This window comes from Hydra vulgaris, chromosome 15, assembly GCF_038396675.1.
Source record: "Hydra vulgaris chromosome 15, alternate assembly HydraT2T_AEP".
In the NCBI taxonomy this organism is placed as follows: Eukaryota; Metazoa; Cnidaria; class Hydrozoa; order Anthoathecata; family Hydridae; genus Hydra; species Hydra vulgaris.
In genome coordinates this window covers 9,247,774-9,269,733 of record NC_088934.1, presented here as the reverse complement: position 1 = coordinate 9,269,733, position 21,960 = coordinate 9,247,774, and the positions used below count along the sequence as shown (strand labels likewise).

At 26.1% G+C, this 21,960-nt stretch overlaps 1 long non-coding RNA gene across 1 annotated transcript; it reads right to left on the bottom strand.

Moving 5' to 3' along the window:
- Positions 1-3,789: 3,789 nt before the first annotated feature.
- LOC136092271 (uncharacterized) lies at positions 3,790-19,357 on the bottom strand. Its single transcript, XR_010644309.1, has 3 exons — positions 19,254-19,357; positions 14,709-14,770; positions 3,790-3,920 (listed from the first exon to the last, which is right to left on the bottom strand). It is a non-coding gene; the product is annotated as an uncharacterized LOC136092271 (long non-coding RNA).
- Between the last annotated feature and the right edge of the window lie 2,603 nt (positions 19,358-21,960).

Sequence of the window (21,960 nt, the reverse complement as noted above, 5' to 3'; positions counted from 1 at the left end):
CAAAAAATTATAATCATTTTTGTTATATTTCAAATATTTATGTTTCATTTCATTATCATTAAACAATTTTTTTTTGTATGTTGTTATGCAAACTTTAACTAACGATTCATTAACAGTCTTCATTCTTATGTAATGATATGTAACTTTAATAAAAATCTATGAAACCATATTTCAAATTTTACTGTGCAAAATTAACTTCTATTATTTATGACTGGAAACGAATGTTTATATAAAGTTGCACAATTATTTATGTTTAAAGTTCTTCAAAAACACGTAATAAAAACAAAATAGATTTTTTTGTATACATATACTGTTGTCAAGTATATTAAAACTGTACAATTTATGGAACTTTGGAACCAAGCTTTAAAAATTATCACAAATCAACTTTGCAATCCAAAGTTCACAGTTTATAAAGTATTATTTATAAAATTGGGGCGGATCCAACATTTTTTCATGCTTGAACTAACTTCCAGCCATGGAACAAACTCCAAACAATTATATGTTATATAGATGTTTGGAGCTTGTTACATATCTGGAAGTTAGCTCTCAAACATCTAAAAGTGCTGGATCCGCTTCTGTGAACAATTTAAAGCATAAATTTGAAAGTATCGTTTCATATTATGACTGTAGTTTATTTGTAAACGTTTGTCTTTTATTTAAGACACAAAAGTGGAGATTTCTCACAAACTTAATACTCATAATCTATAACACAATGTTTTAACATGTTACTTTATCGTAACACAATGTTTTAATATGTTACTTTATCGTAACACAATGTTTTAACATGTTACTTTACCGTAACACAATGTTTTAACATGTTACTTTATCGTAAAACAATGTTTTAACATGTTACTTTATCGTATTTATAAGTTTTACCTTATGCTTATGATTCTATAAAGTGTTTGCTAAATAATAATTTACATAAAATTAGGGTTGCCAAGTTTTTTCCGCAGCAATGCGCCGCGCTAAACTAATAAAAAATAAAGTTTGTTTTGCGCTTTCCTACGGAAAAAAGAGGTTAATAGCAACCCTACACAAAATACATTACAAATTTATCGTTACTCAATATTTCTAGGAGTTTAACTAACGTGAAACCTTTTACTTATTAGTCAAAGATAAGATTTCAATTACTTTTTTAATCTTGTTGTTTTTTTATATATTCCTATGATGCAACAAAATTTTTTTAATATATGTTTATGATGCTACTAAATGTTTGACCTTTATAACGATCTAAGAATTAAATTGATTATATATACTGTATAATTATACAAAAACAATTATATGCCTTTTTTATTTAGATGAATATAAAACTGATAAACATTGTGTTAGACGAAAGATTATTGCACAAAACGAAAAATTGTTATATGATAATATATAAGCATAAAATTTAACAAAATAGAAGTCGATATAGATAAATATGCATGTATATATATATATATATATATATATATATATATATATATATATATATATATATATATATATATATATATATATATATATATATATATATATATATAATATGTATATAAATATATATATATATATATATATATATATATATATATATATATATATATATATATATATATATATATATATATATATATATATATATATATATATATGTATATATAAAACCTAAAAATTTTGCATAAGTTAAAAATTGTTAAAAAAGCTAAACTTAATATATCTTAAAAATCATTTAGTATGAAGATTAAAGGCAATAAATGAGACGGTAAATTAGAAAACAATAAAACGTTTAAAACGTATAAAACGTATAAAACGTATAAAACAATATAACGTACAAAACGTATAAAAAAAAAATCATTATATAAAATTTGTAGAATTATAAGTAGATCAATTAAAAAACTAAGTATTTAAAAAATTTAAAGTATTAAATAAGATAATCACTAAAAACTCGGACCCGTTATACGGTTCATAAAAGGTCTTATGCACACCTCTCATTTATTCTTTATTTGTTTTCAATAAGTTATAGAAAATAGTAGAAAGTAATGGATTTTGTCTCATTAGAAATCTTTATTCGCCGTTTCCTCTTGAATTGCTTGAGTGTTATAAGAACATAGCACATCAAAGTAGATATATTCAAAGTTGGCTTAAAAGTGGATATATTATAAGTTGAATATTCTGGCTCCTATAACATTGAATTTGAGAAACTTTAACTTTAAACTTTCAAACTTCGCTCTGTTTTTTTACTGAAAATTTCGTTAAAAAAAAAAAAATTCTGTTTAGGGGTGGTTCTTAAATTACGGAACGCTAAATTTATTTTTTAAAAAGAAGTAGGAGGTCTTAAATTCTTTTCGGTGGTGATTTTTATTAAACTAAATGGCACTTTGGTTTTCTAACGTTTTTTATAACGATCCCTTAGCCATATCCGGGTCATATATTGAAAATGCAAAAACTATTAAGCGTATAATATCCGTAATATATTTTGTCTTGCATTTATCTTAATTTTGATTTGAGCTATTTAGTTTATTTTAGATACCCTTATGACAAGGATGTAGGGCTCAACTACGGTTTTTTCCCCCTCCCCCCTCCTCCTCCTTTTTTCTTTTTTATTGTTGATAATGATAGAAAGCTTTATGCTGATTAAGAATCGTATAAAAACATAGGTCTGAAATTAAATGTTTTAAAGAATATATATATATATATATATATATATATATATATATATATATATATATATATATATATATATATATATATATATATAAATATATAATTAACTTTTCAAAAAGTAATTTAAGATATTGCTATTTAAATGTACATAAACCGACTGACAAAAAAACAAGGGATTAGCGCGATTAAACGTACATTATTTGGGACAGGCTTAAAGTTAAAGCCAGAAATCAATGAGAAACTGATGCGCTATTCATTTTTAAACAGTTTTGCTTTAAATTGTCGATAGAAACCAGGCTTTTCTTTAGTCATCTTTGAAAAGGAATTTAATTACAACCGAGTATGAAAAAGATGGCGAATATTAGCGTTTTTAATAGTTGTTGCTTAAACTTCAACGTCGAATTAGAGCACTTTTTGACCTATGTTTTTATACGATTCTTAATTAGTATAAAGTTCTCTATCATAGTCAACAATAAAGAAAAAGGGGTTGGGTAGTGAGAATCTGCAATAGCGCCAGGATGTAGATCATTACTTTTTTACTTTTTTTTTAATGTTTACATTTAACGTAATATTTATAAATTACATATTTTTCAAATACAAACAAGGCTTCCAAAAGAAGATCACATGATCTTATCGTGAGAAGCCTTTTACAAAAGAGTGTAAATATTATAAAAACGCTTATTTACAATAAGAATACGTAAAAAATAACATAAAAACATTAAATCGTACTTAGATAAATGAAAATAAATTGTAAACAAGTATAAAACAAAATATGAACATACATGACAATAAAAATTATTTTTTATCACAAGATAAATTAAAAATATTTCTAAGATATTTTCTATAGAGAAAATGAGTATTTTAATTTATTTCTAAAAACAGGATGAGTTAGGTGAAAGCCGAAGTTAGGCAAAATAATTTTGTTCCAGAGATGAGCAGCACGATAAGTGATACAAAATTGATTGAATTTTGTTCGACAGAGTGGTTCATTTAAATAATTATTATTCCTCATATTAAACTTGCTTAATGGTTTCAAAATAAAAAAATCTTTAAAAATTTAAGGAGATAAATTATACTTCCACATATAAACAAAAGATAAATTTTTATATACGTTTAGTTTATATTTGTCGAGGATTTTCATTTGATTAAAAAGTATTGAGAAAAGTGCGAACCGATCCGCAGAATTAATAAAACGGATTGCATGTTTCTGACGGCGATAGAAACGTTGTAACTTGCTTGGATCAGTGCTACCCCAGGCAATAACTCCATAACTTATATAACTATAAAAAAAGAATAATAAAGCTTAGTTAAATTATTTTTATCTAAATGAGTATGCGTCTTATATAAAATCCCGATACTTTTCAAAACTTTCGAGCAGACATTTATAGCAGACAGTTACTATGATGTTTCCATGTGATGTTCTCGTCAATGAAAACCCCCAGGTATTTAGTTACAAAATCTCTTTTTATTTTAATATGTTCAGTAAGAATTTTTGGTAGATTTGGGGGTAGAGAACGTTTTTTGGAAAGCGGGTCGAAAAAAATCCTTTTTTTTTCTTTACATTTAATGTTAATTTGTTACTTTTAAACCATTTAGACATGTTTTGAAGTTCTTTGTTCATCATGGAGATTACTAGATAGATGTCACTGTTAGAGAGAAATAAGTTTGTGTCATCAGCAAATATAATACTTAGAAGATTTGATGCTTTATGTAAGTCGTAGATATTTATTAAAAAAAAAAGAGGGCCTAAGATGGAACCTTGCGGAACACCGCAGGAAACATTAAAAAACTGTTTATGATTAAGTGCATTACAAGAAACGAATTGTTTTCTGTTAGATAATTAACTTTGAAGCCATTTAATTACTCTTTTATTTATTTCGTAATAATTAAGTTTATAAAGCAAAATATCATGATCGACAGTATCAAATGCTTTTGATAGGTCGATAAAAGTTCCTAATGAGAATTGAGATTTTTCAAAAGAATTGGATATTTCACGAACCAACTGAATAATTGCACGCTCGGTAGAGTTGTTCTTTATAAAGCTAAACTGATTGTTGTATAATAAATAATTTAAACTAAAGTAATTAAATACTCTATTGAACATGATTCTTTCCAGTACTTTTAAAAATATAGATAAGATAGAGATTGGCCGGTAATTACTAATGTCAGATTTGTCACCACCTTTGAATAGTGGAATAACTTTAGCAATTTTCAATTGATCAGGAAAGACTCTTTGTTTGATTGATGATTTAAATACTTTAAAAAGAATATATTTTATTTGTTCAAAGCATTCTAAAGTTGTGTTACGAAGATTTCATCTGGTCCAACTGCTTTATTTTCTTTTTAGTGTTTTAAAGGCTTTTTCGAACTCATCAAGTAGTATCTTTAGATAACTCATCCGATCGAATGCAATCACCCATCGTACTAGGAAATCTTTAAATGAGGCTTCAGTGTTCGGAATTAATTTAGATGGTTTAGGGCCAGCTTCAACAAAGAATTTATTAAATTCGTGAGCAATTGTTTGAGAATTATTTATATTATTGTTATTCACTTTGATCATGTATGGCAGGGAACCTGAGCATGGCTTGATTTACCGGTAACTTCTTGTATTATTTCCCAGGAGCATTTACAATTATTTTTTGCTTTATTGAGAATTATAGAATAGTAAGGTTTTTTTTAAGTTTTTTCGAACTTTTTCAAAAAAAATTAAAAAACTTTTTCGATTTTTCTAATCTTTGTATATTTTCTCATTGGCGAATGATTTGTTTTTTAGATACTTTATGTATAATTTCTGCTTAACTTTTGATGATTTTTTAAACCTTTGGTAACCCAGGGAGAATTAATGCTTTTTTGATTTATTGTTTTCTCATATAAAGGAAAATTAGCATCATAAACAGAGTAAAATGAGTTTAAAAAATTATCTTAAATGTTGTTTGCGTTATCACTAAAGTCGATGTTCTTTCAATGAAGCAATGATAATTGTGTTTCAAATTGCTCAACATTTTTTTTGTTATAGTTGCGTAATCTAACTTTTATGTTTATGGTTTTAGTCATAATTTTAGAGTTGAAGTTAATGATAAAAAAGATGGTCAGATATGTCTGTTTTTAAGATTTTAATAAAATTTTTATTCAAGTCACAGTTAAAAATGTCAGTTGTTAGAATGTTATCAATTAAAGTAGCTGAGTTACTTATGTAGGGCGATTTATTAACATTATATATTAACAGGGTAAAACTCGTTATTTTTTAAAATGCTTCTATTATTATGCCACCTAAATCTGAAATCTATTTGGTAAAAATAGGCTAGTATAGCAATTAAATTATTTTGAAAATGTCAAAATTTAAGATTCTAAGTTGAATTTAATTCATTTACGTAAATATAAAATTGCTTTATAAGTATATTATATACTTAAAAGAATTATAGTATATAATTACTATAAGAGATCTTAAAAATGGTTTAAGATTAAATTGGTTTACATTCAAATAAAATTCACTTCTTAGTTGCATCAGTTACTACATAATAAAAACATATAATATCTTACAGACAAAAATGATATGTAAAAATGTAGAATAAAATATTTTAAACAAGTTATAATTCACAAAACTAAAAATTATTACAAACAAATGAAATTCATTAAACATTAATAAAAAATAAAAATTGATTATAAATGTAAATTTTAAAATGTAAAAAATTTCAGTTTTGTAGAATTTAAGTTTCATATAACAATCTGAAGTCCCATAACGGCTTTGTTTTTATAAAATTGTTTGTTTTTTAAAATCACATAACATTCTTCAGTCTTATATAATGATTTTCGAAGTCCATAAATCTTTTATGTTAATTTGAAATCTGATAAAATAATTTTTAATTTTTTTATAAAATCATATTGAATATTGAGCATCATTTTTATTATTACTATTTTTTTAGTTTATTTTAGGTGCCCCAAGAAGTCCTTACGGTCTTATCACAGAGCACCGCGGAAGACCATTTGAAAGGCAGTTCACGCCTCCTTCCTTACCGATGTTACAAAACTTGCCCAAAGGTCGCTATGAACCACAGATCCTTAGTTTCTGAGGCAAGCGTTACGGCTGCTCTATACTATATACAAAAAAATAATATTTTTTACTATGAAGACTATAGATTAAGATTAAAGTTTTTTTTTTATAAAAGAATGATTAATATTAAACAATTTTTTAATAAATCAATTGTTGATATTGTTAAATCATTGTTATACAGAAACTTCAAATTAAAAAAAGTTTTAAAGTTGCCTAATTTGACAAAAGATTATTTTATAAAATCAATGATCAGTATACAAGTATGAAGTCGTTTATAAAACTTTATAGAAATAACATCATTATAAAATAATATTTATATATAATAAAAATTGTTATTTAATGCTAATCATTACATATAACGAAGATCATTATTTAAAACTGATTATAATATAATTCTGAAAATCATTACAAAGGCTTAAAGCGTATATACACGATTGGATACCAACATAAATGATTGAAGATTGTTATAAAATATAGAATTTAAAAAAAAAAAAATGTTAATAATACTTTTAGAATTGAAAATCCTTATATATAATTAAAAATGGGTGTTTGATACGGAAGGTTATTAAGTAAAACAACAAAAATAATACGTTTTAAAAGATTTAAACCGGTTTATAAAATTGATTATTATATATGACTGTTAATCGTATCATATAACTGAATATCATTAGTTTCATGATTGTAATGGAATTCTAGATGTTAGATATGTAAGCCTATAATTGTATATTCGTAATTATTACTGTAACTTTTTTGTAATTGTAATTTTAACTTGTAGTTGTAACTATTGTTTGTCTATATGTCATCATGGTTAGTATTAACAATCATTTAAAAGTGAAGGTTGTTGTGTCTCTTTACTGTACGAATATTCATTATAAATTAATCTTCAGTTATAATACCTATCATGTCTTCATCTCGTGATTAAGAAAAACCCTATTTTCCATTTTAAATGTTAAGAAACATGTTTATAAAGGAAGACTAGTAGTTCTTTTTCCCTAGTAATGCAAAATAATAAACACATCAAAATATTCTTTTTAAAATATAGATGTGTAAATAAATAAAAATATATACATATAAACACACACACATACACACACAGATATATATACATATATATATATATATATATATATATATATATATATATATATATATATATATATATATATATATATATATATATATATATATATATATATATATATATATATATATATATATATATATATATATATATATATATATATATATATATATATATATATGGGGCTTATACAGAATTTCTTGGTGTTTGAGGTTGCTAACTTTTAGATATGAAGCCAGTTTTTAACATTTGTCTGTTTTTACACAGTTAAAATAAAGATGCTCTGCGAAAAATGCGATGATTGGAGATTTGTGAGCCCTCTACGCCAAACAAAAGAGCAACAAATTAAAAGAAATATTTTTTTTCAATTCTTAACTAAATTTATATTCATTGATAAATACTAAACTTCATACAATAATCTCTCATTTACTTTTTTTAAAAGAAATTTTTATAGTAACTAATTGTGACTATATAAATAATTTTACATGGTTATATATATATATATATATATATATATATATATATATATATATATATATATATATATATATATATATATATATATCTGTGTGTGTGTCTATATATGATATACATATATAAATAATAAAGTTTGAATAGTTTAAACATTACCTTATTATATATCATTTAAAGGTACATAAACTTAATATTAAAAATGTGAAAATTTCATAGAAATTGGATCATTCTACAAAGTGTTATGCGCGTTTAAGTAACAAAAGTTGACAACAAGAAGTCCATACGAAAACTGTTATAAGTTTCAGAATATTCCGTTGGGTCAACGGCATTTTGGTAGTAATAGATACTGATTGTATTCATATAATACCAATTTGAAATACCATTGGAAAGGGCACGTAACTTGACCTAACATTTAAAATGACAACAAAAATAGTGAAAAAAGCCGACGATTATATATCTATCTTGCAAGTAAAATGGGGTGTCTGCGATAAGAAATTTTAAAATAAAATTTGGTATGTATTTAGAAAATACATATAAAGCTTGAAAAGAACAGGTTCAAAAATACAATATCTATACCTTCAATAAAAATGCCATTTTTGAAAACTAACAAAGTTATCAAAACAAAAAGTTTTCCAGAAAACTCATGACAATAAAGTTAAATCATTCGACTTTTTAAAAAACATTTATATTGATAACAATCTCAGAAATTAGGCTATAAAACAAGTCCTTACAAGAGGAACACCAAGTGAAGTTTAAAAAATGTGGCACAGAATACAACTAAAGAAATCGGTACCGAAATATATATATATATATATATATATATATATATATATATATATATATATATATATATATATATATACATATATATATATTATACAAACACACACACACATATATATATATACATATATATATATACACACTGGCGTACGAACGGGAGGATAGGGGGGAGGGATTATAGCCCCCCTCCCCCCTTAACTTTCAGAAAAAAAATTTTGATAAAAATTCTGACACTGGCTGCCTTAGCCCCTCTTTCCACTTTCACCCGTTTCAGCTCCTCCCCCATTCCCCAAACTTTCTTGATCTTCCTATTCCAATTCCTGATCTTCCTATTCAAATGTATGTATGTATGTATGTTGTATGCAAGTGTGTTTGTATGCGCCAGGTTGATGGAACTTAAAATCTTGTACATCCACTCCAAGGAAGAAGGAGGCAAGCTTACAAACTATACCATAATCATTCCTTGAAAACACTATATCAGTAATTGCATTAGTCAAAAATGTCTTAGCTTCCTCTGCAACAGTGCGAAGAACAGAGCCAATCTTCAGATCATCTCTTTGCCAGTCCAATTTACATAAATTTTTCACTTCATTTACTTTCTCACAGATTTCAGGCCACTTGTTCTTTAGCTTGACATAAAGAGCTCTTCTTGGACCTTTAGTTTTCTCACCAGTAAGGGCAGCCATATAGTGAGATACATGTACTTCATATATGTGTCTCCTACACATTATCCACAAAATTGGTAATTTCAAAATACCTGTAAGAATTTGGACTGCTCCATTTACTCCGCCTGTATTGCTTGCAGGTTTATCACAGCATATACCAATGATCTGCTCTGTATATCCATAATATTCTAAAAGATTGTGCACTTGTTCTGCTTGGTCAACTCCCTTTGAAGAGGGACATTGAACAACACCTAAAAGATGGTCTTCCATGGTATCGTCATCCGGGAAACTCACTGAGACTGCAAGTCGCTCAATTTTTTGGATAATGTTAAGCCCAGTGGTAATTTGTTCCAACAGTTTGATATCAAAATGAAGAATAAGCCGTCGGCCTTTAAGATGATTAGATATTGAAATCCACTCCGAGTCTCCTTCAAGTTCTACATATTTGAACTTTTTTCTATGAAGTGTGCTTCTTGAAAGCGGTATATTATTAATTTCTATACCTCCAGCTTTAAATACTTCACTTAAAATTGCCAGATGAGGTCGTACACCAACATTGAACCTTGTTGCTGGAACAGCAGTACATTCAATGAGCTTTTCAACATTCACTGCTAGATTTATCGTATCTCCAGAATTGTACCTAGGTATCATTTTATAATATTTTTCTACCTATTTATAATTATATACTTTTTAATAAAACAGCTTTAGCTTGTGAAAATTACAACTATGTTATTAAAATAATACTATACCTGCGTTTCCGACTGCGTTTTATCTTTTAAGTTTTTCTGTCTCTCTAATTCTTTCTCTCTCAACTTATCTAGCTTGTTCTTTCTCCTGTTTGCATCCAGTACTCTTCTACTGTAGTCTTCATCGACTTTTGTTTCCATATATCCTTTCCTATGTAACTTCTGGTCTTCATAAAAACTAAGAAATATTTAAATCTATTAAGCCATTTATAAATAAATTAATAATTGTTCTAGTTTTTCTTGGAAGATGACCAAACCATGTAAAGAGTTAAATGTAAATATTTTGAAGGAAATAATATGCTATTGCTTAAGTTACTTTTAATTGGAAAAAAAATCTCACTACTAAAAAAAGTGTTATTTAATGAACTTACTTTATATCTTCCAGATTCTGTGAGAAAATCTTTCTCTAACTTTGATTGCTTATCAAGACTGCTGTTCCAGTTTAGAGAAGACAATTTAATCAATTTCTTGTATTTTAAATTAAGTTTAATGATTTTAGTCTTTATATTGTACCCAAAAATCACAAATTTCTTGCCAAACCCAGCATTATCCCAAATTTTTTTAATCCTAGATACCAAGCAAGAACTATCAGGATCTGTACAAACATCATTTTCACAAACAAGATCCTTGGATTTCGATTTCAATTTGCAACCAACATTAGTAGAAGTGGGTTTGTATTTAACTTGTGACTCGCGAAGGATAAATTGATAGTATCTAAGAATATCACCATTAGATGGAAGCTGTCTCTGAGGTAACTCCCTCAGTAAGTACTTCAATAGGTAAATATACCTCAACCTTTCTGCATTTTTCCGTTTTATCATATTCTGTCCTATCATCTTCTTTTTTTTAGCTGTTCTACCCATTTTTATATGAATTTCGAAATAATCAGTTTTTTAACTAAATTTATACTAAATGTTACACTTGCATCAAAAATCTATGAAGTCGTTATTCCCTCCCGTATAATATTTTATCTAAGTTTACCGTTACGGCTTTTATAACCGTTTACACGAGAATTTCTTCGTGCACAAATTAGAATTCCTTCGTGCACAAATAATTCCATTTAGAAATTTTTTCCTTCAAAAAAAATTTTTAAATGGACTTAGTTTGAACCAATCCATGGGGAATTATACGAACTAATAATATTGTCCAGAGGGAAAAATATCAATCTCTAACAATGTTCATAGGGAATAACCCTATTCTTTAATAATATCCTATGGGAATTATTTGTGTACTAATTATTACATCATATTAAAACATATTGAAATATTAGATAGCGCTGTTTTTTAGTAAATACACATAAGTGTACAAAACCGTAAAACTCAGAATTTACATCTATCACTTCTAGTCATTAAAAAATTAAAAAAAAGATTTTGGTAGCTATTTAGGACCTATAGAATGGGGATCAGTTGAGAGCACATTGAAATTTTTAAAAAAGTGTGTTTTTGGGACACCCTAGTATACATATATCATATATGCATACATACATACATACATATATACATACATACATAAATGCATAAATATGCATACGTACATACATACATGCATACATACATACATACATACATACATACATACATACATACATACATACATACATACATACATACATACATACATACATACATACATACATACATACATACATACATACATACAAAAATACATCCATAAAAGATATATGTATGTATGTATAAGTTGATGTATGTATGCATGTATGTATGTATGTATATATGTATGTATGTATGTATTTATGTATGTATGTATGTATGTATGTATGTATGTATGTATGTATGTATGTATGTATGTATGTATGTATGTATGTATGTATGTATGTATGTATGTATGTATGTATGTATGTATTTACGTATGTTTTTATAAAAATGCATTCATAAGTAGCATTATCAAATAATTAACTTTTTATCTTTATAAACATTTTTTTTCATTAAGTCAGTTTTACAACTTAACAAATAATAAAGTAGTGAATATAGTGAAGGTAAAGATCTTAAGTTTAGATTATATATTTACATTCCACGTCTAAAACTCAATATTGATCGTATTTATGGCTTTTTATTTAAAGACCAATGAAAAGTCTCAAGTTTAGTTTGTAAACTTGACCATATCAGCCTTGCTCAAAAACCATATGATGAAGTGTTTGTTCTTTCTTGTTTTTTATTGGTAAAATATCTTTTTCTCGGCACAAATGTGAGAACTTTTGCTGATGAAACAGCCGAGATAAAAAAAGTGAGATCAAAACTTGGTCACAAAAACTTGTTAATAGTTTCAATATTAAACCTCTCACTTAGGAAATGCGCAACAAGATATGAACTTTTTCATAGTTTTCTTGAAAAACTCAAAATAAACGTGATCTTCATTTTCTAACTTATAAAATGTGCCAAACCGCCCTAAAACTTGAAATAAAGTGCAAAAACTGGCTGCTTGTGTGACAGTTTTGTTTGTAAATATATTGTAGTTTTATTGATGACGAAGAAACTTGTGTCAAATAAAGTTATCAACAAATTTTTTGGGCTGTATGTTATAGTTTTAAATATAGAGGAAATGCAGATAGGAAATAAAAATACACAAAACATGAAAGGATTACTAAAAAAGTGTTTGGTGGCAAGCTGTTTGGTGGTAAATGGTAGCATTAATTTAGCCCATTAAACTTCTATTCTCACAAAATGGTCATATATAGTCTAAAAATATCTTTACCTCTCATTATGTCACAAAGTTCCCATAAGCTTGGGCGCAAGCTTATGGGCTATGAAAACAAGTTTAAAGTTTTATTACGATTCCACAAAATAAACTTTAATACATTAATTGTAATATGCGAGATATTATAATATAATCTTTTATAATAATATTGAAGCTATAAAGTCTTTTGTAGCTTCAATATTTTTATAAAACAATAAATAATTAACTAGATTCAAATTAAAATTATATATCAAATAAGTAACAAATCAAAATAATAAATAACAAACATATAAATTATATATACATAATGCTACATACAAACACAATACATATAAATAAAAAACAACAAATAACATAATAAAATCAAAATTCTAATTTATTAACTTCATAAACATAAAGATAAAATGTATTGAAAAAAAAATCAATACACTGGTTAATATTGCATTTATTTTTTAAAGTTGCATCTAAACAAAAAATTATTGAACAATTCTATCAGTCCTTCACCGTAAAAATCAGAGATTAATATCTTTCTTTTTCTAAAGAGAAAGATTGAATCGCAGAATGTAATTCTTAAAGCTTTTTAATGCGTTTCAGAATTAAATCAATCTTTTAGATTAATAATTCTTAATTTAATTACCATTTGAAAAATTAACTGTTATCCTCCTTTCTATATATATATATATATACATATATATATATATATATATATATATATATATATATATATATATATATATATATATATATATATATATATATAATATACTATTCAATTTTATATAATTTAAAAAAAATGAAACATAATTAAAAAACATTATCTTAAATAAAAATATATATTTAAATAAGAAGCGTTCTATTATTAAGTCATAAAATATTCAAAAATAATTTTTCTCTAGTATTTGATTTTATAGTTAAATGGTTTCACCATATTAAACAGGTTTTCCAATTTTTTTTTCCCAATGCTTATAAAATTAAGTTTGACAGGTTTTTAAAACAACACTGAGTCTTAATTGGACCAATGAACTTTCTTGAATGTTTTTTGAACGGTCCAAGATACATCTTTTTTTCCAAACCAAAAACCCGCTAGGTTGCATATGTCTATTCTAATAAATGCAATTTTAAATGAATAACTTTTCGAAACTTATGTTATTCGTCCACTCAACAATTCATAGTAATAATATACCTGACTAACTTGAACATTTTAATAATATCGAACTTATTCCATTAAAGCCGTTTTTTTATCGCCCACTTAATAAACAATAAGCATTAAACTAATATTCAGTTATAATTATTATATAATTATTATTTTTAAAACAATAATTATTAGCAATAAGCTAATAATTACGCACTTTTATATATATTTAAATTTGCGCAAACTATTGCGTCCGATTACATTGTTAACATTAATCAAATGAAAAACTTATTTCTAGATGCTGCAATTGCCCACCGAATAAAAGATAACCAAATTTTAACCAATGTAGTAACTTCGCACTTTTATGTATGTGTAGACTTACTCATGCTATTGTTTTGGGTTACATTGCAAGCATTGAAAAAAAAAAAGTTTATTTCTGTACCTAGTTGATGTTGTAACCAAGTTCTGATTTCGCAATACAGTAACATGGAATGATGTGTATTTCTAAAAATAGAAGGTATTCAAAAATAAATATATAAAAAGTCTTTTTATTAGCTGTTGTCAATACTATAAAGGCTCTGCCTTCAAATATTGCTAAATATAGTATGACAACATATTTTTAGATTAATCAGACATCATATTTTTAAATTAATCAAAGCAAAGTTGTTTTTGACATGTTAACTCAAAGATTGTCAATATAGAGCTAGAACTGGCACATTTTTTTCTTTTTTTCTTTTTACTGTGTTTACTTCTTCAAGGTTATGGAATTCGATTTAATTAACATAATGTTTGATTCAATTAAATAGTTTTATTGTTCATTTTGGCTAAACAGTAACATTGTTGCATCGGTTAAACAGTCATACTGTTGTATTTGGTTAAATTGTATTCAATTACATAGTCATACTGTTAAGTTCAGTTAAACAGTGACACCCGACAAGAAAGGTATATGTTGCCTATATGTGGCCATAAATTTTACAAGTGTGAAATTGTAATCAAGTTTATGATCAATAACCTGATGATTAGTGTGGCACACATGAGGAACACATATTGCGGTTAACACATCTATGCAAATTTAATTGTTATCAGTTGTTAGTAATTCAAAGATTAATAATTATTAATTATATTAAGTATTAATAGTTATTAAATATATCAAATGTTGATATTTCAGTTGTTATAATTACTACGTTTTTTCTACTTTTCTTATACTTGTATTTCATATGTAACCCTTTTTAGCTACTGTTAAAAGACGTTGAAAAAACTCTAGATAAAGAGGTTAAATGTGCGGCCGTGGCGCAGTGGTTAGAGCACTTGCATTATAAGCAGGAGATCCAGGTTCAAAATGAGCTTTGGACATACTTTCGCATCACGGTAAGGAAGGAGGTGTGAACTTTCTGGTTAAATGCACTTCCGCGTTGCTCTGTGACAAGACCATTAGGCCTTCTTGGGGCACCTAAAAAACCCAAAAAAAAAAAAAAAATTGGCCATCAGTGGTGTATTACATAATTCCTCAAAACACGTTGTTGTATAGAATGAATACAAAAATAATATAACTGATATTGTAATGAATTCCTTAATATTGTAATGCATTCGGTTAACAGCAATACTGAATTTAAGTAATAAGTAGAACCAAAAACAGTAACACTGTTTTTGGTTCTACGGTGATATTATTTGATTCGATTAAACAGTCATACTGCTGCTTTTGGTAATACCCTCATACTTTCGCATTTGGTTAAGCAGTCATATTGTTATCATTGGTTAAAAAAACATAATGATGTTTTTAAACAACCATACTTTTGTATTCGATTAAATAGACTTACTGTTGTATTTGATTTTATAGCCGTAATGATATATTCGGTTAAACATTCTTGTAGTTGTATTTGGTTAACAGTTTATTTGTTGTTTTCACTTAAATAGTCATTTTGTTGTATTTGACCAAACAGTCATATCGTTTTATTTGATTAAATAGTCATACTGTTGTATTTTGTTAAACAGTTATACTGTTGTATTCGCCTAAACAGTCATACTGTTGTATTCGTTAAAATATTTTTTATGTTGTATTTGGTTAACAGAATATTAATTGTATTCCGTAAAGTAGTCATTGTTATTGTATTCGATTAAACAGTCACACTGTAGTGTTTAGTTAAACAGTAATACTGTTTTATGGACTTAAACATTCATACTTTGATATTGGGATAAACAGTCACTTTGTTCATTTTTGTTGAACAGCCACTGTTTTAATCGGTTAAACAGTAATGTTGTTGTGTTTGGTTTAACAGTCATACTTTTGTAATCGATTTAGCAGTCATATTGTTGTATTGTTGGGTAACAATTATACTTTTGTATTGGGTTTAACAGTCAAATTTTTGAATTCGGTTAATCAATCAGACTATTATATTCGGTTAAACAGTCATAATGTTGTATTCGGTTAAACGGTCTTATTTGGTTAACAATGTATTTGTGTATTTAATTCAACAATCATAGTGTTGTATATGGTTAAACGGTCATAATATTGTATTTGGTTAAACAGTCTTACTGTTGTATTCGATTAACAATATAATTGCAGTATAACTGTTGTATTAAGTTAAACAGCCATGCTGTTGTATTCGGTTAAACAGACTTACTGTTGTATTTGGTTAAATAGCCATAATGATGTATTTGGTTAAACATATTTGCAGTTTTATTTGGTCAACAGTAAATATACTGTATTCAGTAAAACGATCATATATTTGTATTTGGTCAAACATTCATATAGTTGTATTTGGTTAAACAGTCATGTATTCGTTGAAACAGTCTTTATGCTGTATTTGGTCAACAGTATATTTGTTGTATTCATGAAAACAATCAACTTGTTGTATTTGATTTGACAGTCACACTGTGTTGTTTGGTTATAGATTAGTATTGTCGTATTGGCTTCAAAATTTATACTTTATAATGGGTTAAACAGTCAAATTGTTGTTTTTTGTTAAACAGTCATACTGTTTTAATTGATTAAACAGAGATATTGTAGTGTTTAATTAAACAGTCATTTTGTTGTATCTGATTAAATATTAATACTCCTGTTTTTGGTTATACAGTCATACTGTTTAATTTGGTTAAAAAATCATTCTGTTGTATTATTATAAACTTTCATACTATTGTATTCGGTTAAAAAGCCATACTGTTGTTTTTGGTTAAGCGGTTGTGCTGTTTTTTTCGCTTAAACAATCATATTTTTATTGTATTGGGTTAAACAATCTTATTATTTTATTTGATTAACAGTATTTTTATTGTATTTATATAATTAGTCATAGAGTTGTATTTTATTGGTTAACCTGTTATACTTTTGTATTCCAATAAATTGTCATACTATTGTAAGCAGTCCTACTTTCGTATTCGGTTGAACAGTCATACTGTCGTATTTGGTTACACACTTATTGCGTTGTTTTTGGCTAAACAGTCAAATTGTTGCATTTGGTTAAACAGTCATACTGTTGTATTCGGTTAAACAGCTTTTCTGTTGCTAAACAGCCATACAGTTGTTTTTGATTAAATGATCATATAAATGAGCTCTGTGAGCAGAAATCATAATGTAAGAACCGTACTCTCAAAGATTCAGTGGTAGAAATTGAGTTTACGTACACTTAATCTGAAATATAATATTACATTACAATTTTTTAATTTTGTTTTGGCTTAAAAAAAGGTCTTATAACAGCATTTGTCTTGGATTTAAATAAAACTAAATGAACTATTTTTCAAATAGTTTTTAACTTCTTTGACCAAATACTGCAATTTCATTTATTTTTATTTTTGCAATACTTTTAAAGGATCTTTTAAACTTTTTTTGAATATACTTGTTTTGATATTGCGTAGATCTTCCTATGGTATTTGGTTAAATGATTTAATTGTTATATATTGGCAAAAGTTACTATTGAAGATTTTGAATTCTTTAAAATGATTAGAAAAATCACGTTAAAGTAAAAACTACTTTTTTTTTAGTTACACGAATCAATTGGATAGTGATTGAATCACGGAAATAATTTAAAAGTTACCTGAGTTGTTTAATTTGATTGAGTTTATTGATTTTAGTGTAATTTAACAATCTTGTGGAATTTATTTTATTTTATTGAGGAGAATAACTAATCTTGTTGATAACTTTAAATTAATAAATTTTGGTTAAAAATTTTGGTTATTAAAAAACCAAAAAGATTTGGTTAAAAGTTTTCGTACTTAACTTTGAATAAGAGATCTTATTAATGAAGTTATAAAATCAAAGTTAAACAAATGATTGTATTATGGAGTTCGATTTAATTTTTAATTTTATATTTGTTTAGGAGAAAGAAACATTTATTGGAAAGATTTTGCTGTTTTATTTTAATTTTTATGGAATTTGATTAAATTATTTTTTCAGTTTTGTGAAGAATCTTTTGATTTGGACTAAATCTGAATTTAATTTAACTATTTTATTGTCTAACTTAAATAAATGATTCGACTTTAGAATTTGGCTTATTGATCATTTAGTAGATTTGATTTAAATAGATAAACAAACACACTTTTTTTGCTAAATTTGGTTGAATAACTTAATAATAAACTTAGTTCAATCATTAACTCGAATTGTAGATTGTATATACTTTTATGATGATATTTGAATAAATTTAGTGTGAGGTATGGCTAAGCTAGTATATTGTGATTTTGAATCAATGATTTCATTGTGGTAATTAATTTATTATCGCATAACGTAACATTTATACTAAAATTTTGATTAAAGAGAAAAAAATTTAAAATGTTTTAAAATGTTCAAGTTGATTGTACAAAAAATATTTTATTTAAGTTGGTTAAATGATGATACATATCTTTGTGTATACATTCTTTGTAAATCTTTTAGTGAAATGTGCTCAAACATTCTTTTTTTATATTATTTAGTTATGGGTTATTTTATTTTGAAAGTTGTTGAAGTTGCCGGAGTTTGTTAAATGCTCTTATTACTAAGTTATTTAAATTTAATGGTAACCTGATTGTAAAATTTATTGATTGTACTGCTACCATAGTTAAAAAATCTTCTTTTCTTCTAAAATTTATTGATTACACAGCAACCATAGTAAATCTTCTTTATTTCTAAAACACAAATCATATTTGTATTTGGTTAAACTATCTTATTTAAGAAACATGTTTATCAATGACGTAAAAAACAAGTTTATACTTTTGAGGAACCTTATTTTATAGCATAAAGATTATTGAAGAGATGTACATAAAATTATCGTAGTACCATTATATCTATATATTATACTAGTTATCTAATATACTTATCATATGCGTTTTATGTATGAGGATAATTATAATGGATATCTGGATATTACCAGATATCTATTATAATTATCATATGAAAATGAACTAGATAGAGTTACTGATATTTCAATAGTCAGCGGTGTAAATATTATTTATATTGATAAATATAAAAAATATTATTTATATTTATCAATATAAATAATATTTACATCCAAATTTTATTAAACAAGCAACTTTTTAATATGAATTTAATATGAATACTGGTACACCGCAAGTTAATTAGTTTTAAGATATATACACATTAAAAAGACTTATAATATATACATTTAACTTTCTATTCACGACACAGTATTATTAAAGCTAGGATAGTATCAAACAACATCAAACGTAAATAGTATTTCTACATTTCAACATAACGTTTGTTTTACAACATTTTAAAGTAAACAAAGAAAAAGTATTATTTTAAATCAAACGTTAACAATCAACTTTTTTTTTTCCCTCAATAAAATGCCCTTCATAGTCTGCGCTAAGGTAAGTAAAATTCTTAACTAATGTATGAACTGAAGTCTCCACAGATGTTTATTTCAGAATGGCATCACAAGTTACGTTTTGTGCATCACAAGTTACGTTTTGTGACCTAAGTAAGCAATAATTGATTAATATTGTAATTAAGTCAATGATTCAAATCCTCAATCAAGGCATATTAATCCTTATAATTACAAGTTCCAATCACTTAATCAGTCAACGTAATACTAAATACTTATCAGTCAATGTATGATTATTTAAGAAAATATCAATGCGTTTTTTATTTATAATAGCAATATAAATTTATATCTAAAACTTGATTATGATCTTTAAATTACAACTAATACTGCAAAAAATTATTGTAATAAATTACAATAACTATACTCTTTAAATAACTCGAAGCATTAAATGTATTTGATATTTTTTCTAAAAGTATTACAAAAAACACGAGGTTCATGACGTTAAGACATGACAAGCATGATTATGTGCTTTGCATTTATGAAAAGCTTTCTTTTTTAATAAAACCATATAATACATTAGAAACAGTACCGGATTTAGTATGTGTGACACTTGAATATTTGGAGCACTACTCATAGGACATATTTAGACAAAAAAAAGGTGAAAAAGGTCTTGAGTTTTTTAGAAAATGAATTGATGATCGTGATAACACATTATACAATTTACTGTATTTGCATTCTTTTTCGGCTGGAGTTGAATATTACTGGAAGCTATTGAGTTTATTATCTGCGATTAAAATTGATTATGAAATTTCAGTGCATATTCAACAACAGATATTCATACAACGCAAATAACAAGTTCGAATCTTGATCTTCATGCTTCAATAATGCTTTGGTAACATGAAAACAATGTTAAACTTAGTTACACTAAATTATTTTTTTTCTAATAAATATATTGTGAAACATAAATCACAAGCTTGACAGCCAAACTTTAAAGGTTTTTTCACTCCACCAGGTTTGTTTTGGCTCTGATGTAGTCCTCCTTCGGTCTTAGGACAAGCAAATTGCCTTGAACATGATAAGATAATTTCTATTACTTTCATTTAAGAGTTTTATCATAACCATTTGTAAAAGATCAAAAAGGTAGAAAATACAATTCTCTTAATAATTCTTTTCAAAACTATTTACTGAAACTTGGTGAATGTGCAACAAATTGGAAATGGAAATTCATTTATCTCATAGAAAATGCGTTGTTGTAGCTTTGCATTATTAAAAGCTTAACAAATTTTGTTTTTTAAAAGCTAACATTAAAGAGATTTAGAGCCAGATGTTTTGCAACAATGTATCAACAATTCAAAATGCCGTAAAACGAGCGCAAATATGCATTAACCGTTAAAGCAATGTGACTTTTTTCAAGTAATATAACCTCTTTAATTAACTCTTGATTAAAACAGAGCTCTTTTTTTATTTATAACAAAATGGCAGGCAACATAAATTACGAGATTACTTTTGCGCCACCTTGAATTTCTTTGAAAGTTCATTGTAAATGTTTTTCTACAATCTACAAATTAAGTATTACATTTAATTAATCTTTAAATCTTTTTGAGCTGATTTTGCGCCCGGTTTAGAGCTAAAACTTCTTCCTTAAAGGACCGGTGAATATTCGTGAAAATTCGGATTACAAAGTTTACTGAAAGCCGAATTTGACTTTGGTGCCAAATTTGTAAGAGAAATTCGGGTTTCAGTTAAAATCGGTAACAGTTGCAAATGCCATTTAACTTTTAGTTAAATTCGAAAGTTAATTTTTTCTTTTTTCAATTAAAAAAGAAAAATAATTTAAAATATATTCATATGTTTCATGTATATCAACCTGCTTCTCCGCGTAGCGACCTTGTTCGACAAGATTCGTGTTTCGGAGTTAAAGATTTAAGAGAGGGTTTTAATCACTAT